General features: G+C 42.5%; 1 long non-coding RNA gene and 2 pseudogenes across 1 annotated transcript in view; 1 reads left to right on the forward strand and 2 right to left on the reverse strand.

Moving 5' to 3' along the window:
- The window catches only part of LOC144333760 (uncharacterized), a 199,442-nt gene that overhangs the window by 103,750 nt on the left and 74,708 nt on the right, over positions 1–20,984 (reverse strand). The gene's annotated exons all lie outside the window — the stretch shown is intronic.
- On the reverse strand, positions 9,310–10,594 carry LOC144333950 (uncharacterized; annotated as a pseudogene).
- On the forward strand, positions 15,287–15,665 carry LOC144333951 (small ribosomal subunit protein uS8 pseudogene; annotated as a pseudogene).

Below are 20,984 nucleotides of genomic sequence, written 5' to 3' on the forward strand. Positions count from 1 at the left end.
ACTAGCTCCAGCAGGAAAGGAGAAGAAAGAAAATAGATGAGGTTCCCCATAAAATCCCAGATTGAAGACTCTCTGTGTTAGTGCAAAGGTCAGTCTCCCTCCCATAGAAGCTTCTGAAAATATACTCCTCTCTTGCAAATGGAAACTGTGCAGCCTTTCTTTCAAAAATATCCCTCCACGAAAGAACATATGTGGAGTTAGTCAACAAAAAATTTCATCTCTGGGTTGGTCAGCCTGTATTTGAAGACTGCAGACTGGAAAGACCCCGGAGGCCTGAGAGGGAAACTTCTGCCCCCAAGGAAAGACAGAATCCAAGCCAGGGACTCTTGGCCCTGTTTTAACAGCACGTAGAAACCTCAGAGTGTTGGGAGGAAAAAGAAAACAAACAGCTGAAAAATCAGCTTTTTCTTTCTCCCTCCTTAGACTTTTTTGAGTTAAGAAGGAAAAAAAAAAAAAACAAAAACCTCCTCCAATGTTTTACAAGGTCTGTAGCCCTCTAAATGTACCAATTAATAATTTTACAAGCAAATCAACTTGCTTGTGACACAATAATATATTCTTAAGCTAATAATGACATTTTGGAGCTATAAAGATAAATCATTGGGGTTTTTGTTTTTTATGTTGTACACATTCAGATTTTTTTTGAATTTTAATATCTAGCAATACCCCATATTGTCTAATTATGCCAAATTCATTTAATAAAAAATTATTGAATTTCTGCTATGTGTCAGGCACCATGCTAAAGCCCAGGGACAAAACAGTGAGCAAATAAAGACACAGGCTCTGCCCTCAGAAAGCTTACAGTCAAACAGAAGAGACGGACTTTCAAGCAATAATTATATGAGCAATTCATTTTTTTAATGTTCCCATTGATCTTAAACCCAAAATAAATTTGAATCTACCTTAGCACAAACATGTCACTACCATGTGACATTTTTATTATGGAAGTGGTGCCTCACACAGATGTGCATTCAGGGAAAATTCTAAGCAAGATCTTGCAGAAGCTGTCCATGCCACACCCATTTCCCCTCTCTGTTACCATCTCAGGGCAGCTGCCCAACTTCCAACTGCCAACCTGTCTCTCTTCGCCTAAGGGCTTTCTCTGCCTACTGGACCCACTCTGCCAGATAATGACCCAACACACCACCATCCAGCTGCCCTCAACCAGTGACTGACCGGGCTGCTGTATAAATATCCCAGCTCCCTCATCTCTTGGGTAGTATATGTGGGTGTGTTTTCTACAACCCTCCAAAGTTCCCAAGTGAGATTAAGCTCCACTTCCACATTTTGGTAACCTGCTTGATAAAGCATATTTCATTGGCTGCCTTCCCTTTCCATCTCACTTCCTCCCTCTCTTACAGTTGTTTCCTAGAATCATTTCCTAAATAATTTACTTGCAGTCAAATCCCTCCTTCAGGGTCCGCCTCTAAGCAGAATTGAAGAGCTTCTCTGATGTGTGCTGCTCCTTTATTAAATAAATCATTGTTTAACCGAAGTTTCTCAGCCCCTACTCTCATTTTTCTTATCTAATTTATTAATGTTCCATCTTTTTAAAGAAAGAAAGGTGGGAATGGGCATGGTGGCTCATGTCTGTAATCTCAGCATTTTGGGAGGCTGAGGCGGACAAATTGTTTTGAGCCCAAGAGGTCAAGACCAGCCTGGGCAACATGGAAAAACCCCATCTCTGCAAAAAAATACAAAAATTAGCTGGGAGTGGTGGCATGTACCTGTAATCCTAGCTACTCAGGAGGCTGAGATTGGGAGGATGACTTAAGCCTGGGAGGTTGCATTAAGCCAAGATAGTGCCATTGCACTCCAGCCTGGGTGACAAAGTCAGACTCTGTCTTTAAAAAAGAAAAAAAGTCAAGCTATGGACAAACAGAGATGCAGCTGAGCCTTGGGAATGACAGAAATCAGGGCTTTGGCCCCTTGGGATGGACTCTGCACCTTTTCCCTACCACTTTCTGAGAACTGAACTTACATTTCTCTTTCATTAAGAACTGGTTCTGGGCTGTAGGCAATAAAATCTACATGGCTTAAGAAGAAAAGGATTTTTGAAAGGACATTATTTGCCCTCGGACTGACAATCAGCTTGCGTACACCTGCACGGTCCTACTGGCTGTTTACAGCCACTTCCCTTCTGCCTGGTCACAGCACCCTGTCAGGTGCAGCAGGGCCCAGGCTGTGCCACTTGTGAAGTATTTTGAAAACTACCTTGGATTAGCTCACAGAATCATTGAGAGTGTGGAGAAACAGGTTTTAGGCTGGTCTTCTTAGAACAATTCCCAGAACCCTGCTAAAGAACTAACCTAATAAGGACCTGATACCAATTCCCTAGCCACTCACCCAAACTGCTTTCTCACGTATTTGCAAATCAAAATTCCACACAGGATTATCTGGTTAGGAGAACCTAGACAATGATTCTACTCTCTTGCTGCAATGGAAGCTGGGAATTGTAGGTTGGCTAGTTGGTTTACGGTTTTTAGAACCTACCTTGAGGTGACAAGATTCATGAAACATGGCACTATTGAAATGTGGAAATATTTACAAGATTTGGGCAGCCACACATGAGAGATTTCCATTATAACTCACAAGGCGGAAAGCAATGCCACAAACTGTACAGCTTATAGCTTCAACCACTGAAGAAAGATTGACCTGACTAGCTGTACTGCAGTCTAAAAATTGTGGGGGACAGATCGTTGCCCCCAAACCCTCAGGTGCCCATCTCAGACCAGGGTGGCAGGGTCATGGAAGCACATGGCTGCTCTTGAGGGACCCATGAATATAAAGGAGAGGGAAGTGAACAAGGAACAGCATCCAGAAAAATGGGGGTTTGGGGCAATCTAACAGAGAGGTAGAAAAGAAAAAGTGAAGGACACATGATGACTCTTACAGCTTCTGCTTAGAAGAGGACATGTCACTTCCACTCACAACTGATTGGCCCAAGCAAGTCACATGGCCAAGAGTGTCAAGGGATAAGGATTTCTCATTCTTCTGCAGGAGGGCCCGGTAGGGAAAGTACAGTAAGTATAGGCAGCTAACATTTTTGTAACACTGCAAGAAAGGAGGCACTATTATTTGGGTTGTCTATAGAATAACCACTCCCAGGACCATAACAACATATCTGGGGATATGTGCCTCTCTCTTTACCATTTTAAAAGTACATTTTAAAAACTCTCTTTTTATTTTTTTTATTGAGACGGAGTCTTGCTCTGTCGCCCAGGCTGGAGTGCAGTGGCACAATCTCAGCTCACAGTAACCACTGCCTCCTAGGTTCAAGAAATTCTCCTGCCTCAGCCTCCCAAGTAGCTGGGATAACAAGTATGCACCTGGCTAATTTTTATACTTTTATTAGAGACAGGATTTCACCATGTTGGTCAGACTTGTCTCAAACTCCTAACCTCAAGTGATCCACCCACCTCGGGCTCCCAAAGTGCTGAGATTACAGACATGAGCCACCATGCCCAGCCCATGTTTTAAACTTTCAATCATTCATTTAATCTTCACAAGCCCATGAAGTATTGTGAGACTCAGGTAAAACATGTGACTTGGCTAAGATCTCCCAGCCAGCAAGTATTCAAGGTGGAATCTGGACCAATTTCATTTCATACCAGATATAGGACCAAATTAAATTCCTATACTTTAAATCTCAGCTTTAAAGAAAAGGAAGAACAAAGATAGATTATACTATCTGATTTCAAGACTTGTTATAAAGCTATAGTAGAAAAGGCAGTGATGGTATCAGAACAAAATAGAAAGTCAAGAAAAAATTTATATGTATATGACAAATTGATTTTTACAAAGCTGCCCAGGCATTTCAATGGAGTAAAAACTAGACATCCAACAATGTCACAATGGAGCTGGGAGAATCAAATAGGCATGGGCAAAAGAAAATCTCAATCTCTACCTCATAGTATCTACAAAAAATTAAAATAAATTGGATCATAAACCTACACATAAGAGATAAAACTATAAAACAAACAGTAGAAAACATAGGAGAAAATCTTAGTAGCCTTGCGTTGGCAAAGATTTCTTTAAAATAGGGCACACAAAAAAATCGATGAATTGAACTTCATCACAACTTAAAATTTTACTCTTGAAAAGACACAGTTCAGAAACAAAATGAATGAGAAAAGACAGTTAAGGAATCAATAAGGAAAGCCAGAGACCAGGAGAAAATATTTGCAAAACAAACATCTGGTAAAAGATCTGTGTGCACAATACATCAAAAACTCTTGCTGGGCTTGGTGACTCACGCCTGTAATCCCAGCACTTTGGGAGGCCGAGGCAGGCAGATCACCTGAGGTCAGGAGTTTGAGACCAGCCCGACCAACATGGAGAAACCCTGTCTCTACTAACAATAGAAAATTAGCCGGGCGTGGTGATGCATGCCTGTAACCCCAGCTACTCAGGAGGCTGAGGCAGAAGAATCGCTTGAATGCAGGAGGCAGAGGTTGCAGTGAGCTGAGATCGCACCATTGTACTCCAGCCTGGGCAACAAGAACAAAACTCCGTCTCAAAAAACAAAGCAAAACAAAACAAAAACAAAAACAAAAAAACTCTTATAACTCTATAAGAAAAAATGGGCAAAAAAAATGAATACATACTTTATAAAAGATATATAAATGAAAAATAAGCACATGCAAAGATGTTCAATGTGATTATTCAATAGAGAAATGCAAATTAAAGCCATAGAGAAACACCACTGTATATACACACATTGGAATGGTTAAAATTTAAAAGACTGACAATATCAAACACTGATGAGGATGTGGAGTAAGTGGAATTCTCATACTTTGCTGGTGGGAGTACAGACACTTTAAAAAAATAATATGGCTGGGCAAGGTGGCTCATGCTTGTAATCCCAGCACTTTGGGAGTCTGAGGTGGGAGGATCCCGTGAGCCCAGGAGTTTGAGACCAGCCTGGGCAACATAGTAAGACCCTGTCTCTAAAAAAAAATTTGTTTTAATTAGCTGGGCATGGTGGTGCATACCTGTAGTCCCAGTTACTTGGGAGGCAGAGATGGGAGGATTGCTTGAACACAAAAGGTCAAGGCTGTAGTGAGCTGTGATGGTGCCACTTCCATCCAGCCTGGGCAACAGAGGAAGATCCTGTCTCAATAAATAAATAAATAAATAAACAAACAAACAAACAATATGACTCTCTCTCTCTCTCTGTTTCTTTCTTTCTTGATAAAGTTTCACTCTTGTTGCCCAGGCTGGAGTGCAATGGTGCAATCTCGGCTCACTGCAACCCTTGCCTCCCAGGTTCAAGTGATTCTCCTGCCTGAACCTCCTGAGTAGCTGGGATTACAGGCACCCACCACCATGCCCAGTTAATGTTTTGTATTGTTAGTAGAGACGGAGTTTCACCATGTTGGCCAGGCTGGTCTTGAACTTCTGACCTCAGCTGGTGAAGTGATAAACAAATTGTGGCACATCCATACAACAGAATACTACTCAGCAATAAAAAGGAATGAACTACTGACATATGCTGAAACATGGACAAATCTCAAATGCATTATGCCAAGTGCAAGAAGCCAGACTCAAAAGCTACAAACTGTATGATTCATTTCTGTGAAATTTTTTCTAAAAGATAAAACTAGGGTGACGGAACCACATCAGTGGTTGTCAGGGTCTAAGAGGTGGGAGTAGGAGATTGACTAAAATTAGGAAGGAAGAACTGTGTGGGAGTGATAGACATGTTCTACATCTTGATTGTGATGGTGGTTCACAAATGCCTACATTTGTCAAAGCTCATCAAATTGTGCACATGATATTGGTGAATTTTATGTTATATAAATGATACCTCAATAAAGCTCACAAAAGTAAAGGAAGGAAAATCTGACCAACTGTTTTCTGCCCTTTCTGAAGTCCTCCTGTTCTTGCTTGTACATTGTATGCTATATGGGCATCCTTGTTTGAAGTGCGGTTTTCCCCTAATTGTTCACTGATATGGTTTGGCTCTGTGTCCCCACCCAAATCTCATCTCAAACTGTAACCCCCACAACCTCCACATGTCGAGGGAGGAACTTGGTGAGAGGTGATTGGATCATGAGGGTCCTTGTGACAATGAGTGAGTTCTCACGAGATCTTATGGTTTTATAAGGCAGTTTTCCCTGATCTTGCTCACTGTCTCTCCTGCTGCCTTGTGAAGAAGGTGCCTGCCTCCCTTTTGGCCATGATTATAAGTTTTCTAAGGCCTTTCCAGCCATGCAGAACTGTGAGTCAATTAAACCTCCTTTGTTTATCAATTACCCAATCTTGGGTAGTATCTTCAAGTTATAAATTACCCAATCTTGGGTAGCCCATCTTCAGTGTGAAAATGGACTAATAGATTCATCTTTCTAGCTAAAATGCAAATTCTCTGAATGGAAGGAGTTATTGCAAACAGACTTAAGCCAATCTGAGTATATACAATTTTGGTTCTGTTTGGTGGAAACAGTAGTCACTGAAGAAGCTGTTGGAGGTGGGTGAGGTTAGAGGTGGGTGAGGTTTATCTGCTTCCCACACCCTCCGTGTCCCATGACATTGATGGGAAATCTCAAATCAAATTCTGCCACATATATGAACATTCACTAAAAAAGAACTTATTAACTAGTAAATGAAAGACAGTTTATAAAGCCTGTTCTTTAAGGGCCGTGAAACCCAAGCTCTCTACCCTTTGAAGTGTTTTGGCCACTGTCTTATATGAAAAGTTTATCTGAGACAGATATGACAACATTCCAGAAATAAAACTCTGTTACCCTCATATGTGGCATTGGGCAACCAGACATCCTCCTAACCAGTGGCTGCATGTAGAACCAGTTAGGGATCAAGTCTCTGATGCCTTCTCTGAGGGTACAGGCAACAGGCCTTCCTAGATTTCTCTACCCTATTTATGTGAGTGGTTCTGAAGTATTTTATCCCCATCCACGCATCTCAAATATCTTCAATTTCACCCAGTTGAGAGCCCACATTCACTATGCAGGCTACTAGCTACTACTTGAATTAATAAAACCCCTTTCTGACACTCACTATGCTAAGCCAAGCATAAGGTACTGATCAAGATATGGATATCATTGGTGCTCACAGCAGCTGCCTGAACTTCCTAATTGGAATGGAGCTGGCTATGCCCTGGTTGTGTTCTTGGCAAGAGGTGCTGCCCTTGGAGCTTCTACCAAATAGCACAAACTCAATATCTTCAGTCTATGCTGAACTTTGTGAAGATAAATTTAGATATCTTACTGAGAACATAGCCTCTCTTAAACTCTTCCCAAAATGTTTGACTTCTAATAGATGCTTAGTATCTGTTAAGGAGTATAAGCCAACCACATTAAGAACAGAGGGGTTGGCCGGGCGCGGTGGCTCACGCCTGTAATCCCAGCACTTTGGGAGGCCAAGACGGGCGGATCACGAGGTCAGGAGATCGAGACCATCCTGGCTAACACGGTGAAACCCCGTCTCTACTAAAAATACAAAAAACTAGCCGGGCGTGGTGGCGGCGCCTGTAGTGCCAGCTACTCGGGAGGCTGAGGCAGGAGAATGGCGTAAACCCGGGGGGCGGAGCTTGCAGTGAGCTGAGATCCGGCCACTGCACTCCAGCCTGGGCGACAGAGTGAGACTCCGTCTCAAAAAAAAAAAAAAAAAAAAAAGAACAGAGGGGTTTTAAGCAGAAAGAAAGGAGGTAAAGGAAGGATGGAGGGAGAAAGGAAAGAAGGGAAAGAAACAAGTGAGCATTGGCCTAAACTGCTTAAAATTGTTGCCTATGTGACTTTTAGCCCCCAGACCTTCCTTGCCTCTGAAGTTGCAGATACTTGACCCCGGGCTCAGCTTCCGGCCCAGCGTTTTGGAAGGCTTTGGGGACTGGAGGTTTTTTTCAAACAGAACCAAATATAAGGAAATGATTCTGTCTGTGAAAAGGCTAAATCACTCTGTGTAAATAAAACTGGGGAATTTCTGGAGTGAAAAATAATTGCCAGAGGCTAATGAACAGCCTAAAATTAGTCCAATTAGACCACAGAAGCAAGGCTCCTCTAGGTCTCTGAGTCTGCCATTTTAAGGAAGCTCCACTCCTCCACCTCCCAATCACCTTCCGGATCCTTTCTTAAAGAAAACCAGTTCTGGGGTCCTGGAGTTGGAGCCCCTCAGGGTTGAGCTAAAAGGCAGGAAAAAGAAGGGATGGTGTGAATAGACAGAGCGCCAAGCAGTCCCTGGACCCCGAAGACTACCCTGACACCTACCATTTCTGTCATTTCCAGTTTGTCTTTTTTTTTTTTGAGATGGAGTCTCTCTCTGTCCCCCAGGCTGCAGTACAATGGTGAGATCTCAGTTCACTGCAACCTCCGCCTCCTGGGTTCATGTGATTCTCATGCCTCAGCCTCCCGAGTAGCTGGGATTACAGGGACCTGCCACGATGCCCGGCTAATTTTTGTAGTTTTAGTAGAGATAGGGTTTCACCATGTTGGCCAGGCTGATCTCAAACTCCCAACCTCAGGTGATTGGCCCACCTCAGCCTCCCAAAGTGCTGGGAGTATAGGCGTGAGCCACTGTACCTGGCCAAGTTTGTCTTCTTATGACAAGACAAAAGCTTTGGGATTCAAATCCCAGCCCTGCCATACTCTAGGCCTATAGTCCTGGGAAAATCACTTAGCATTTATGAACCCTAGGTTCCTCATTCGTGAAAAACAAAAACAAAACCAAACAAAAAAAACAAGCAAACAAACAAAACACAGTGCTTGCCTATAATGGCCATCCAGTATTTTTCCTTGCCCAATATCCACCCCCTTATTTGCTTTTTGATTTTTTGAGTGTTTTTTTTTTTTAATGGAGTCTCACTCTGTCACCCAGGCTGGAGTGCAATGGCATGATCTCAGCTCACTGCAACTTCCACCCCTCGGGTTCAAGCAATACTCCTACCTCAGCCTCTGGAGTAGCTAGGACTACAGGTGCCCGCTACCAAGCCTGGCTAATTTTTTTTAGTATTGTTAGTAGAGACAGGGTTTCACCATATTGTTCAGGCTGGTCTTGAACTCCTGATCTCAGGTGATCTGCCCACCTTGCTCTCCCAAAGTGATGGGATTACAAGTGTGTGCCACCGTGCCTGGCCATCCTTTTACTTGTAATAGCACCCTGTTTATATTTGGTGGAACAGCTCCTCACCCACTCTTGGCCTATATGGCTCTGGTGATGCAAAATCAACACCATCCCCCAACCCATAGTTGAACAGGTTGTCACATGACCACGATCTGGCCAATCGGTATATTCTATCCTGGCCCCAGGGTGAAATGTTCAGTTATGAGTCAGGCACCCCACTGGGATCACTGAGACTCAGTCCTGAGACTTATTGGCACAAGCTTCTTTCTCTTCTAAACTCGAAGCTGAAAATGATGTGGACCCAGCGTTGCTGCGGTCACCACACACAGAGAGGCTGCCTGAGAATGAGGCTGAGATGAGAGAGAAGGGCACCAAATACTGACAGCACACTGGATAGCACCAGGCCTGAAGCAAGGTCTCCCCAGGGACTGGTCCATAATAGAAGGGAGTAAGTTCTACTTTTTACATAAACCAATTTGAGGTGGGTTTTTTATCATCTGAAAACCTTTCATTATGATTTCAGTGGACTCTGAAATCATAACGCCTGAGTTTAAATTGTGGCCCCATGCTTATTAACTGTTGGACTTTGAGTAGTTTACTTATTATCTCAATGACTCAGCTTCCTCATCTAATAAATGGATAATAATATCACCAGCTTCATAAAGCTGTTGTGAGGATTAAATCAGTGAATATACATAAAGCACTTATAATAATGCCTGGCACATAGAAAATGTATATTGGTGTTAGCTGTTTTTTTTTTTTTTTGAGACCAAGTCTCGCTCTGTTGCCCAGTCTGGAGTGCAATGGCGCCATCTCGGCTCATTGCAATCTCCACCTCCCGGGTTCAAGTGCTTCTCCTGCCTCGGCCTCCCAAGTAGCTGGGATTACAGGCGCCCACCACCATGCCCAGGTAATTTTTGTATTTTTAGTAGAGATGAGGTTTCATCAGGTTGGCCAGGCCGGTCTTGAACTCCCGACCTCAGGTGATCCACCTGCCTCGGTCTCCCAAAGTGTTGGGATTATAGGCGTGAGCCACCACTCGCGGCCTGAAACAGGGTTTTAAGCAAGGAGGTGACATCTGACTTTTGTTTCTAAAGATCACTCCAGTTTTTGTGTTGGAAGTAGACTGTGGAGCAAGGGTAGAAACGGGAAGACAAGTCAGGAAGCCCTTGCAGTATCCAGGAGAAAGATAATGCATCTCTCAGCATGTTGGCTTTATTCTCTCACACCACCTTTCTGCTGATGAAGGAACTATGTCTGCTGGTGGCTTCTAGGCTCACCATCTCATAGCTTATGACCAGAGGGCAACGGGCTTCTTCTGTTTAATTCAAATTTTGAAAATAAATAAGTAAAGTACAGTGGAGGGTATGTACCCACTCTACATTCCACTTGTCACCCTACCACAGATCTAGCACATACACAGCTGCCACTCGTTGAATGCATTTTGGAAAACAAATAAGTAGCACATAAACATGCAGACTTCTACCAGGTTGATAGTGTGAGATGGATTATAGTGCATCGTTTACAGCCTCTTGCTCGTTCTACTTTATGACCAATGGCTACATGTGCAAATTTGACTAGATAAATCTCACAGGGGTGGCCAATGACCATGAGAGAAGCATACAGTCATACCCAGAGAATTGGGTTCCTGGCCTCATTGCCATCATCTCCTTGTTGAGTTATTCTTTCCTAGACAATGAGAAGATATATATAGTTTCCATCTTAGGCAATGCATTTTGAATCATAACAGGCAATTTTATGATATCAATAAAAGGAAGAAGCTACTTTCAAATATTTTATCAATATTTTTATCCAAAAGAATAAGGGCAGAATCATCAAGTAAGACATAGAAGAGGACAGGGAGGACATATTAAAAATAGGGAGTGTCGAAATCAGACCCTGAAAACCAGCAGCTCAATAATTGAACCTGTAGACATGTACTGTTTGGCCAGCAGAGTAGTGACCCACTTGTTGATTTTAATTTTTTAAGTTACTGGCTGATATGTACATATCAGGGTTTTTCCTAGGAACTCAGATCTCCAATTTCTAGTTAAAATGTTGTAGTGTACTCCAGATATCTGGCAGTGCTGAGCCACCTTTGCCCAGTTCCTGATCCCTGGAGCAAGATTCCCTGGAGAAGGAGCCTCTCATTGTATGGTACCTCCTTAGCCTCCATAAAAAAATTAGAACTTGAACCTCTAATTTTTTTTTTTTTTTTTTGAGACAAAGTCTGGCTCTGTCACCCAGGCTGGAGTGCAGTGGCATGATCTCGGCTCACTGCAAGCTCCGCCTCCTGGGTTCACACCATTCTCCTGCCTCAGCCTCTCGTTAGCTGGGATTACAGGCGCCCGCCACCACACCCGGCTAATTTTTTGTATTTTTAGTAGAAACAGGGTTTCACCATGTTCGCCAGGATGGTCTCGATCTCCTGACCTTGTGATCCGCCCGCCTCAGCCTCCCAAAGTGCTGGGATTACAGGCATGAGCCACCGCGCCCGGCCTGAACCTCTAATTTTTAAGTATATTTTCTGAGACACCATACAAAATCCAGAATAGTGTTCTAGAACTAACATGGTAAAAGAAATCTCAAACCAGGCCGGGCGCGGTGGCTCAAGCCTGTAATCCCAGCACTTTGGGAGGCCGAGACGGGCGGATCACGAGGTCAGGAGATCGAGACCATCCTGGCTAACACGGTGAAACCTCGTCTCTATTAAGAAATACAAAAAACTAGCCGGGCGAGGTGGCGGGCGCCTGTAGTCCCAGCTACTCAGGAGGCTGAGGCAGGAGAATGGCGTGAACCTGGGAGGCGGGGCTTGCAGTGAGCTGAGATCCGGCCACTGCACTCCAGCCTGGGTGACAGAGCGAGACTCCGTCTCAGAAAAAAAAAAAAAGAAATCTCAAACCATGGGAATGCAAAACTTATGAGTAAGAACAGACATTTTCAATTAGGTGCATTTATATCATAGAACAAGTATAAAACAGGCTAATGTGTTAATTTTGGCACATCTATCACGAGTGAGACCCTTAGTCTTGCCAAATCACAGAGATAAATTTAGAGTCATTCAAATCCATTAGGATTATTAGCTCCTACATAAGAAAAGCAGTATTAATAAACTCCAGCCTCAGTGTAAACCAGTTCTTTGGCCCATGTCTGTGTTTTTAAGCCATAACTACAAAATGTCTAGGGTTTGGGTAGATACATCAGAACCAGGAACTGGAGTTGACTCAAATTATGAACCAAAAATTCAGAGATTTCTGAAACCGAGTACTGAACTGAAATACAACATTATGTTTTCTAAATTGTGGACTCATCCAAAAGGCTTTCCATGAAAACCAGTAAAATCCTACTGAACTACCATGAGCTAAAACAGAACCAGTTTTCTAAAATGATTTAACCAGAACATCAGAAAATTATCTGAACTAAACCAGTATTTTTTGTTTGAATATCTTCTGATAAATATCTTTAAAAGCTTACATATTTCTGTTTTGATTATTGTGCATATCAAAATTGTAGGAAACAACATTTCAATCAATAATTAACTCTTAAATTCCAGTGGATACTGCTACTTGCCTACTAAGTACCCATTCCATCCTCTTTCTTTAACAAAACCCAGATTTATTCAAGGAGACAATGTATCCAACTTCCTTTTCCTAACCTCCCTTGGAACCACATGTGGCCACTTACCTAAGTTTCAAACTATGAGATTTAAGTGGAAGTCGAGTGGAACTTCCAGGAAAACCTTTTGCCATGGATGCATTCTACATTCTTCCATCTTGGAATTTAGTTGAGCTGTATGGCTATAGCTTCAGTATCATAAGATAAATTTAAGGATGGAAGCCATACACGAAGAATTGTAAAACAGAACCAGAGGAGATGAGAACATTGTTGTCACCCTAAAGGTCCAAATTTCTTTCACAGATAAATAAATCTTTATTGTATATGAGCTAATGTTTTGGGGATTTTCTGTTATATGTAGTCACACCATATCCTAACTGATAAAGATAGCACATGCTAATATTATAGAAAGCAACTCAGTACATGTTTTTAATTCAACAAATATTCATTGAATACCTACTATGCACCAAGAATTGCATTAAGGATACTGACATGTCTCTTGCTCTCATGGAACACAGAAGAAAGAAAATTTGGCTAGGCAACTAGATGCAGACTCAGCCCAACTATTAACTAATACAGTCTTTGTACTTGGAGAAGTCACTTGACTTTTCTAAGCCTTAGGTGCTTCTTGCATAACATCCTGGGGTTTGACCACATTTTTCTTTTTTTTTTTTTTTCTTTTTTTTTTTTTTTGAGACGGAGTCTCGCTCTGTCACCCAGGCTGGTGTGCAGTGGCCGGATCTCAGCTCACTGCAAGCTCCGCCTCCCGGGTTCACGCCATTCTCCTGCCTCAGCCTCCGGAGTAGCTGGGACTACAGGCGCCCACCACCTCGCCCAGCTAGTTTTTTGTATTTTTTAGTAGAGACGGGGTTTCACCGTGTTAACCAGGATGGTCTCGATCTCCCGACCTCGTGATCCGCCCGTCTCGGCCTCCCAAAGTGCTGGGATTACAGGCTTGAGCCACTGCGCCCGGCCGACCACATTTTTCTAAGGTCACTTCCAGCTCTCTCATTCCATGATTCAGTTGGTTTTCATAGAAAGTCTGCCATTTCCTTGCTACCCATAGAGACTCACCCACGCTCAGTCCCCAAAGGCCAGTGAATATCCACATCCCTGCATAATGGAGCAGGAAAATGCGAAAGAGAAACAGAGATGCAAATCCCGAGCTGTCATCGCATCCTTAGGTGGATTTTCATTTGGCCCTCGACATTCTTTTAAATTTGGATGAGTTGCCAAGATTTTTTTAAGAGGTGATTCTGGACTGGGTGCGGTGGCTCACACCTGTAATCCCAGAATTTTGGGATGCCGAGGAGGGTGAATCACAAGGTCAGGAGATCAAGACCATCCTGGCTAACATAGTGAAACCCTGTCTCTACTAAAAATACAAAAACTAGCTGGGTGTGGTGGTGCATGCCTGTAGTCCCAGCTACTCAGCAGGTTGAGGCAGGAGAATGGCTCGATCCAGGGAGTCGGAGGTTGCAGTGAGCCGAGATTATACCACTGTACTCTAGCCTGGGTGACAGAGCAAGACTCCGTGAAAGAAAGAAAGAAAGAGAGAGAGAGAGAGAAAGAGAGAAAGAGAGAGAGAGAGAGAAAGGAAGGAAGGAAGGAAGGAAGGAAGGAAGGAAGGAAGGAAGGAAGGAAGGAAGGAAGGAAGGAAGGAAGGAAGGAAGGAAGGAAGGAAGGGGTAACTTTACGTAAAGTTATGGGTTTCCAGCTTCTCTGAAACTTTCCTAGAAGATCCAGCAGCACCAGGCCTTCTTTCTTCCATGGTCACAGGAGATGGGAGCAGAGTTGTCTAAACAAGTTGAGTTGTGTTCGTCCCCACCCCTTCCAGTTATCTTGCACCCATGTTTTCAATCATTTCCTCTCCCTAGAGAGCCCTTGTTGGTATATGAGTTTGAGGTCCTGTTTCAGCCAGCCATAACTGTCTAATTTCAGGGTCCCCTGTGTAGTGTCAGCACTGCTTTAATAACTCTGCTAGAGTATTTATTAGATTCCACAACCAGCAGTGAGAAAAGCCAAGAAACGACACAACTGACATCTAAGAACACCGAAAAGGCTCAGGAATAGTCAGTACCAGCTACTTCTGGAAGTGGAAGGTTAAGGTAGGGCTAGCAAAGGAATATTGGTTGAAAACTCAATTAAAAAGCAGTTCAAAGAGACTTCCACTTTGGCTAAGATGGAATAGCAGACCAAATTTACTCTTCTTCCACCAAATGCAACTTATAAAATAGACAAATATATGAAACAGTTGTTCTGAAGACATTGGGTATACGGCAATGAAGTATACCAATTCCTGAGAGACAGGAAATAAACAAAATGAGCTCTTTGAGTGCCCCGGCTTACTGGCTTGAGAAAGTTTCCAGGTCCACCCAAGATTGGCAGAATATACATTTTTTTTTAGTACACAAAAAAACATTTACCAAAATAGTCCAATTCTGGGCCATAAAATGAATTTCAATAATTTAAAAGGGTTCAAGTTATACAAAGTATGCTCTGTGACCAAAATGAAATCAATAGGAAAAATATATCTCAATAACACTGTGTGCTCTCCCCTCCCGTCCTCTTTCCTTTATCTCTCTGCACCGCCACAATGGTGTGCATGAATGTTCAGGCTGATGCTCTCAAGAGCATCAACAATGCTGAAAAGAGAGGTCACGAACTCAGGTTCTTATTAGGCTGTGCTCCGAAGTCATCGTCCAGTTTTTCACTGTGATGATGAAGCATGGTTACATTGGCAAAACTGAAATCATTGATGATCAAAGAGCTGCCTCACAGGCAGGCTAAACAAGTGTGGCGTGATCAGCCCCAGATGTGATGTGCAACTCAAAGATCCAGAAAAATGGCAGAGTAATCTTCTTCCATCCCACCAGTTTGGTTTCATTGTACTGACAGCCTCAGCTGGCATCATGGACCATGAAGAAGCAAGACAAAAACACACAAGAGGGAAAATTCTAGCATTCTTTTTCTAGAGATGTAATAGAGATTTACAAACAAAATGCCTCTTGGACAAAAAAATAAACAAACAAACAAATAAATAAAATCTCAAAAACACCCAAATGTTTGAAAACTAAATAACTCACTTCTTAACCCATGGGTCAAAGAAGAAATCAAAGATAAATTAGCATTGTGAACTGATGCAAAAGAAAACACAACATAACAAAATGGGTGGGGTGCAGGGAATGCAGAACTTAGAGGGAAATCCATAGCACTCAACTGTCTAAAGTAGGAGAAAAAGAGTGCTCAAATCGGCCGGGTGCGGTGGCTCAAGCCTGTAGTCCCAGCACTTTGGGAGGCCGAGACGGGCGGATCACGAGGTCAGGAGATCGAGACCATCCTGGCTAACACAATGAAACCCCGTCTCCACTAAAAATACAAAAAAATTAGCCGGGCGTGGTGGTGGCGCCTGTAGTCCCAGCTACTCGGGAGGCTGAGGCAGGAGAATGGCTCAAAAAAGAGTGCTCAAATCAACAACCTCAGCTTCCTTTTTTTTTTTTTTTTTTTGAGACGGAGTCTCACTCTGTGGCCCAGGCTGGAGTGCAGTGGCCGGATCTCAGCTCACTGCAAGCTCCACCTCCCGGGTTCACGCCATTCTCCTGCCTCAGCCTCCGGAGTAGCTGGGATTACAGGCGCCCGCCACCTCGCCCAGCTAGTTTTTTGTATTTTTTTATTAGAGACGGGGTTTCACCGTGTTAGCCAGGATGGTCTGGATCTCCTGACCTCGTGATCCGCCCGTCTCGGCCTCCCAAAGTGCTGGGATTACAGGCTTGAGCCACCGCGCCCGGCCCATAGCTACCTTCTTTCTTAAGAAACTACAGAAGAAGAGAAAGGGAAACTCGGAGTAAGCAGAAGAAAAAAATAATAATAATACCAAAATTTTAAAGAAGTCATACTAATACTATATGAACTCTTCCAGAAAGCTAAAGGGAGGGGTGGGGAATCCTATGAGATCAGCATTCTATGAATCAAACCAAAGACATTGCAAGAAAAGAAAACTTATGCCGGGCACGGTGGCTCACGCCTGTAATCCCAATACTTTGAGAGGCCGAGGCAGGCGGATCACAAGGTCAAGAGATCGAGACCATCCTGGCCAACATGGCGAAACCCTGTCTCTACTAAAAACACAAAAATTAGCCGGACGTGGTGGCACACGCCTGTAATCTCAGCTACTCGGGAGCCTGAGGCAGGAGAATCGCTTGAACCCGGGAGGCAGAGCTTGCAGTGAGCCGAGATCACGCCACTGTACTCCAGCCTGGGTGACAGAGCGGGACTCCGTCTCAAAAAGAAAAGAAAACTTATGAATGTAGGTGCAAATTTCTTAAAACAAAATTTTAGCAAATTGATTTCAATTATATACAAAAAGAATCATGTATTTTAACCAAGAAGGCTTTATCCCAGAATTGCAAGATTAGTTTAACATTTGAAAAATTTCAGGGTGGGGCACAGTGGCTCACGCCTATAATCCCAGCACTTTGGGAGGCCAAGGCAGGCAGATCACCTGAGGTCAGGAGTTCGAGACCCGCCTGACCTACATGGTGAAACCCTGTCTCTGCTAAAAATACAAAAAAATTAGCTGGGCATGGTGGCGTGCCTGCAGTTCTAGCTACTCAGGAGGCTGAGGCACGAGAATCACTTGAACCCGGGAGGTGGAGGTTGCAGTGAGCCGAGATTGCACCACTGCCCTCCAGCCCGGGGGACGGAGCCGGACTCCGTCTCAAAAAAAGAAAGAAAGAAAGAAAGAAAGAAAGAAAGAAAGAAAGAAAGAAAGAAAGAAAGAAAGAAAGAAAGAAAGAAAGAAAGAAAGAAAGAAAGAAAGAAAGAAAGAAAGAAAGAAAGAAAGAAAGAAAGAAAGAAAGAAAGAAAGAAAGAAAGAAAGAAAGAAAGAAAGAAAGAAAGAAAGAAAGAAAGAAAGAAAGAAAGAAAGAAAGAAAGAAAGAAAGAAAGAAAGAAAGAAAGAAAGAAAGAAAGAAAGAAAGAAAGAAAGAAAGAAAGAAAGAAAGAAAGAAAGAAAGAAAGAAAGAAAGAAAGAAAGAAAGAAAGAAAGAAAGAAAGAAAGAAAGAAAGAAAGAAAGAAAGAAAGAAAGAAAGAAAGAAAGAAAGAAAGAAAGAAAGAAAGAAAGAAAGAAAGAAAGAAAGAAAGAAAGAAAGAAAGAAAGAAAGAAAGAAAGAAAGAAAGAAAGAAAGAAAGAAAGAAAGAAAGAAAGAAAGAAAGAAAGAAAGAAAGAAAGAAAGAAAGAAAGAAAGAAAGAAAGAAAGAAAGAAAGAAAGAAAGAAAGAAAGAAAGAAAGAAAGAAAGAAAGAAAGAAAGAAAGAAAGAAAGAAAGAAAGAAAGAAAGAAAGAAAGAGAAAAAAGAGAAGAAAAATCTTGGCTGCACATGGTGGCTCATGCCTGTAATCCCAGAACTTTGGGAGGCCGAGGTGGGAGGATTGCTGGTGCTCAGGGGTTCAAGACCAACCTGGGCAACGTAGTGAAACCCTGTCTCTACAAAAAAAGAAAAAAAAAATTAGCCGGGCACAGTGGCACATGCTCATAGTCCCAGCTACTTGGGGCAGGGTTAGGGGTGGCGGGAGGTTGTTGAAGCAGGAAGATCACTTGAGCCCCGGAGGTCGAGGCTGCAGTAAGCTGTGTTCGCACCACTGCTCCAGCCAGAGAGACAAAGTGAGACCCTGTCTCAAAAAAAAAGCATTTGAAAATCAATCAATTTAATTCACTATATTAACAAATTAAAGGTCAGGTGTGGTGGCACACACCTGTAATCCCAGCACTTTGGGAGGCCAAGGCGGGAGGATCACTTGAGATCAGGAGTTCAAGACCAGGCTGGCCAACATGGTGAAACTCCATCTCTACTAAAAATACAAAAAAATTAGCCACGTGTGGTGGCAGGTGCCTGTAAACCCAGCTACTTGGGAGGCTGAGGCAGGAGAATCTTTTGAACCCCAGAGGTGGAGGTTACAGTGAGCCAAGATCACACCACTGCACTCCAGCCTGGGTGACACAGTAAGACTCCGTCTCAAACAAATAAAAAAACAAACAAACAAAAATTTAAAAAGAAAAACCATGTGACCAGCTCAATACATACAAAATAAGCATTTAACCTCCATTCCTGATGAAAATTTTCAACAAACTAGGAACAGATGGGAACTTCTACAACCTGATAATGGATAACTACGAAAACCCTACAGCTAGCATCATACTTAATGGTGAAAGACTGACTGCTTTCCCCAATATCAGAACAAGGAAAGAATGTCTGCTGTTACCACTTATATCCAACACTGAACTTGGTTAGATGTAAATTTTCCCCAATTTAATCTATAGCTATAATAAATCCAAGTCAAAATCCCAGCAGGCTTTTTATATTTTTTTATATTACACATTAAATCATACATATATGTATACATTAAACATTTACATTTTACATTATATGATTCATTTTTACATTAACAATGTGTTTTTTAAAATTGACAAGCTGATCATATAATTCATTTAGGGACAGGCGCGGTGGCTCATGCCTTGGGGCAGGGTTAGAGGTGGAGGGAGGTTGCTGAAGCAGGAAGATCACTTGAGCCCAGGAGGTGGAGGCTGCAGTGAGCCGTGTTCGCACCACTGCTACTTGGGGCGGGGTTAGGGGTAGAGGGAGGCGTGGTGGCTCATGCCTATAATCCCAGCACTTTGGGAGGCTGAGGTGGGCAGATCACTTGAGATCAGGAGTTCAAGACCAGCCTGTCCAAGAAGGTGAAACCCCGTCTCCACTGAAAAGAAAAAAATTAGCCGGGTGTGGTGGCGCATGCCTGTAGTCCCAGCTACTTGGGAGGCTGAGGCAGGAGAATGGCTTGAACCCGGGAGGTAGAGGTTGCAGTGAGCTGAGACCGTGCCATTGCACTCCAGCCTGCATGACAGAGCAAGACTCTGTTCAAAAAAAAAAGATAATAAAAAATAAAAATATAATTCATTTAGAAATGCAAAAGATTTGGAATAACCAATTCAACTTTGAAAAAGAAGAATAAATATGGAGAATTTACCCTATGTAACTTTAAGACTTAATATAAGCTACAATAATCAACATAGTGTGGTACTGAATTCAAAAGAGACAAATAGAAAAATAGATTAGAGACTAAGAAACAGTAACTTGCGTAAGTGCAAAGGCAATTTGATGGGGAAAACAGTCTTTTTTGACAAATAGTGTTGAAATAATTGGATATCCATGTACAAAAAAGAAAAAAAAAAAACCCAGAACTTTGACCCATCTCACACTATACAGAAAAAATTAACTGAAAATGGTTCAGGAACATGGCACTCCCCTGTAGTCCCAGCTACTCCAAAGGCTGAGGTAAAAGGACCATTTCAGCCCTGGCTTCAAGGCTGCAGTGAGCTATGATCGTGCCACTGAATTCCAGCCTGGACATCAGAGTGAGATTTTGTCTCCTTTTTTTTTTTTTTTTGGAGACAGAATCTCGCTCTATCGCCCAGGCTAGAGTAGTGCAGCGGTGCAATCTCGGCTCACTGCAACCTCTGCCTCTCGGGTTCAAGCAATTCTCCTGCCTCAGCCTCCCAAGTAGCTGGGACTACAGGCACATGCTGCCACGCTCAGCTAATTTTTTTATATTTTAGTAGAGACCAGGTTTCACCGTGTTGCCCAGGCTGGTCATGAACTCCTGAGCTCAGGCAATCCGCCCACCTCGGCCTCCCAAAGTGGTAGGATTACAGATGTGAGCCAGGGCGCCCGGCCGAGACTCTGTCTCTTTAAAAAAAAAAAAAAAGAAAGAAAATTAATTAAAAATAATTTACTCAAAATGGATCACAGACCTAAACCTAAAACCATTAATATCTAAGGAAACACACACACACACACACAAAAGAAACTCTTTGTGACCTTGGGTTAAGCAAATATTTCTTAGAAACAGCACCAAAAGCAAAATCAATAAAAGAAAATCAATACATTGGACTTCATCAAAATTAAGAACATTTATGGAAGATTCTAAAATCTCTTATGGAGAAAAAAAGAAATAAAACTGAGAACATTTGCTCTTTGAAAGACATTGTTAGGAGAATGAAAAGGCAAGCTGCAGACTAGGAGCAAATATATGCAAGTCACACATTTGATAACAGATTTGTATCCAAAATATGTAAAGAAATCTCAAAACTCAATAAAAAAACAAAACAACCAAATTTTATAAATGGGCAAGAGATTTGAACGATTTACCAAAGAGGATATACAGATGGCAAATAAGCACATGCAAAGATGCTCAACATCATTAGTCATTAGGAAATGCAAATTAAAACCATGAGATAC

Source organism: Macaca mulatta, chromosome 13 (assembly GCF_049350105.2).
Source record: "Macaca mulatta isolate MMU2019108-1 chromosome 13, T2T-MMU8v2.0, whole genome shotgun sequence".
Classification (NCBI taxonomy): Eukaryota; Metazoa; Chordata; class Mammalia; order Primates; family Cercopithecidae; genus Macaca; species Macaca mulatta.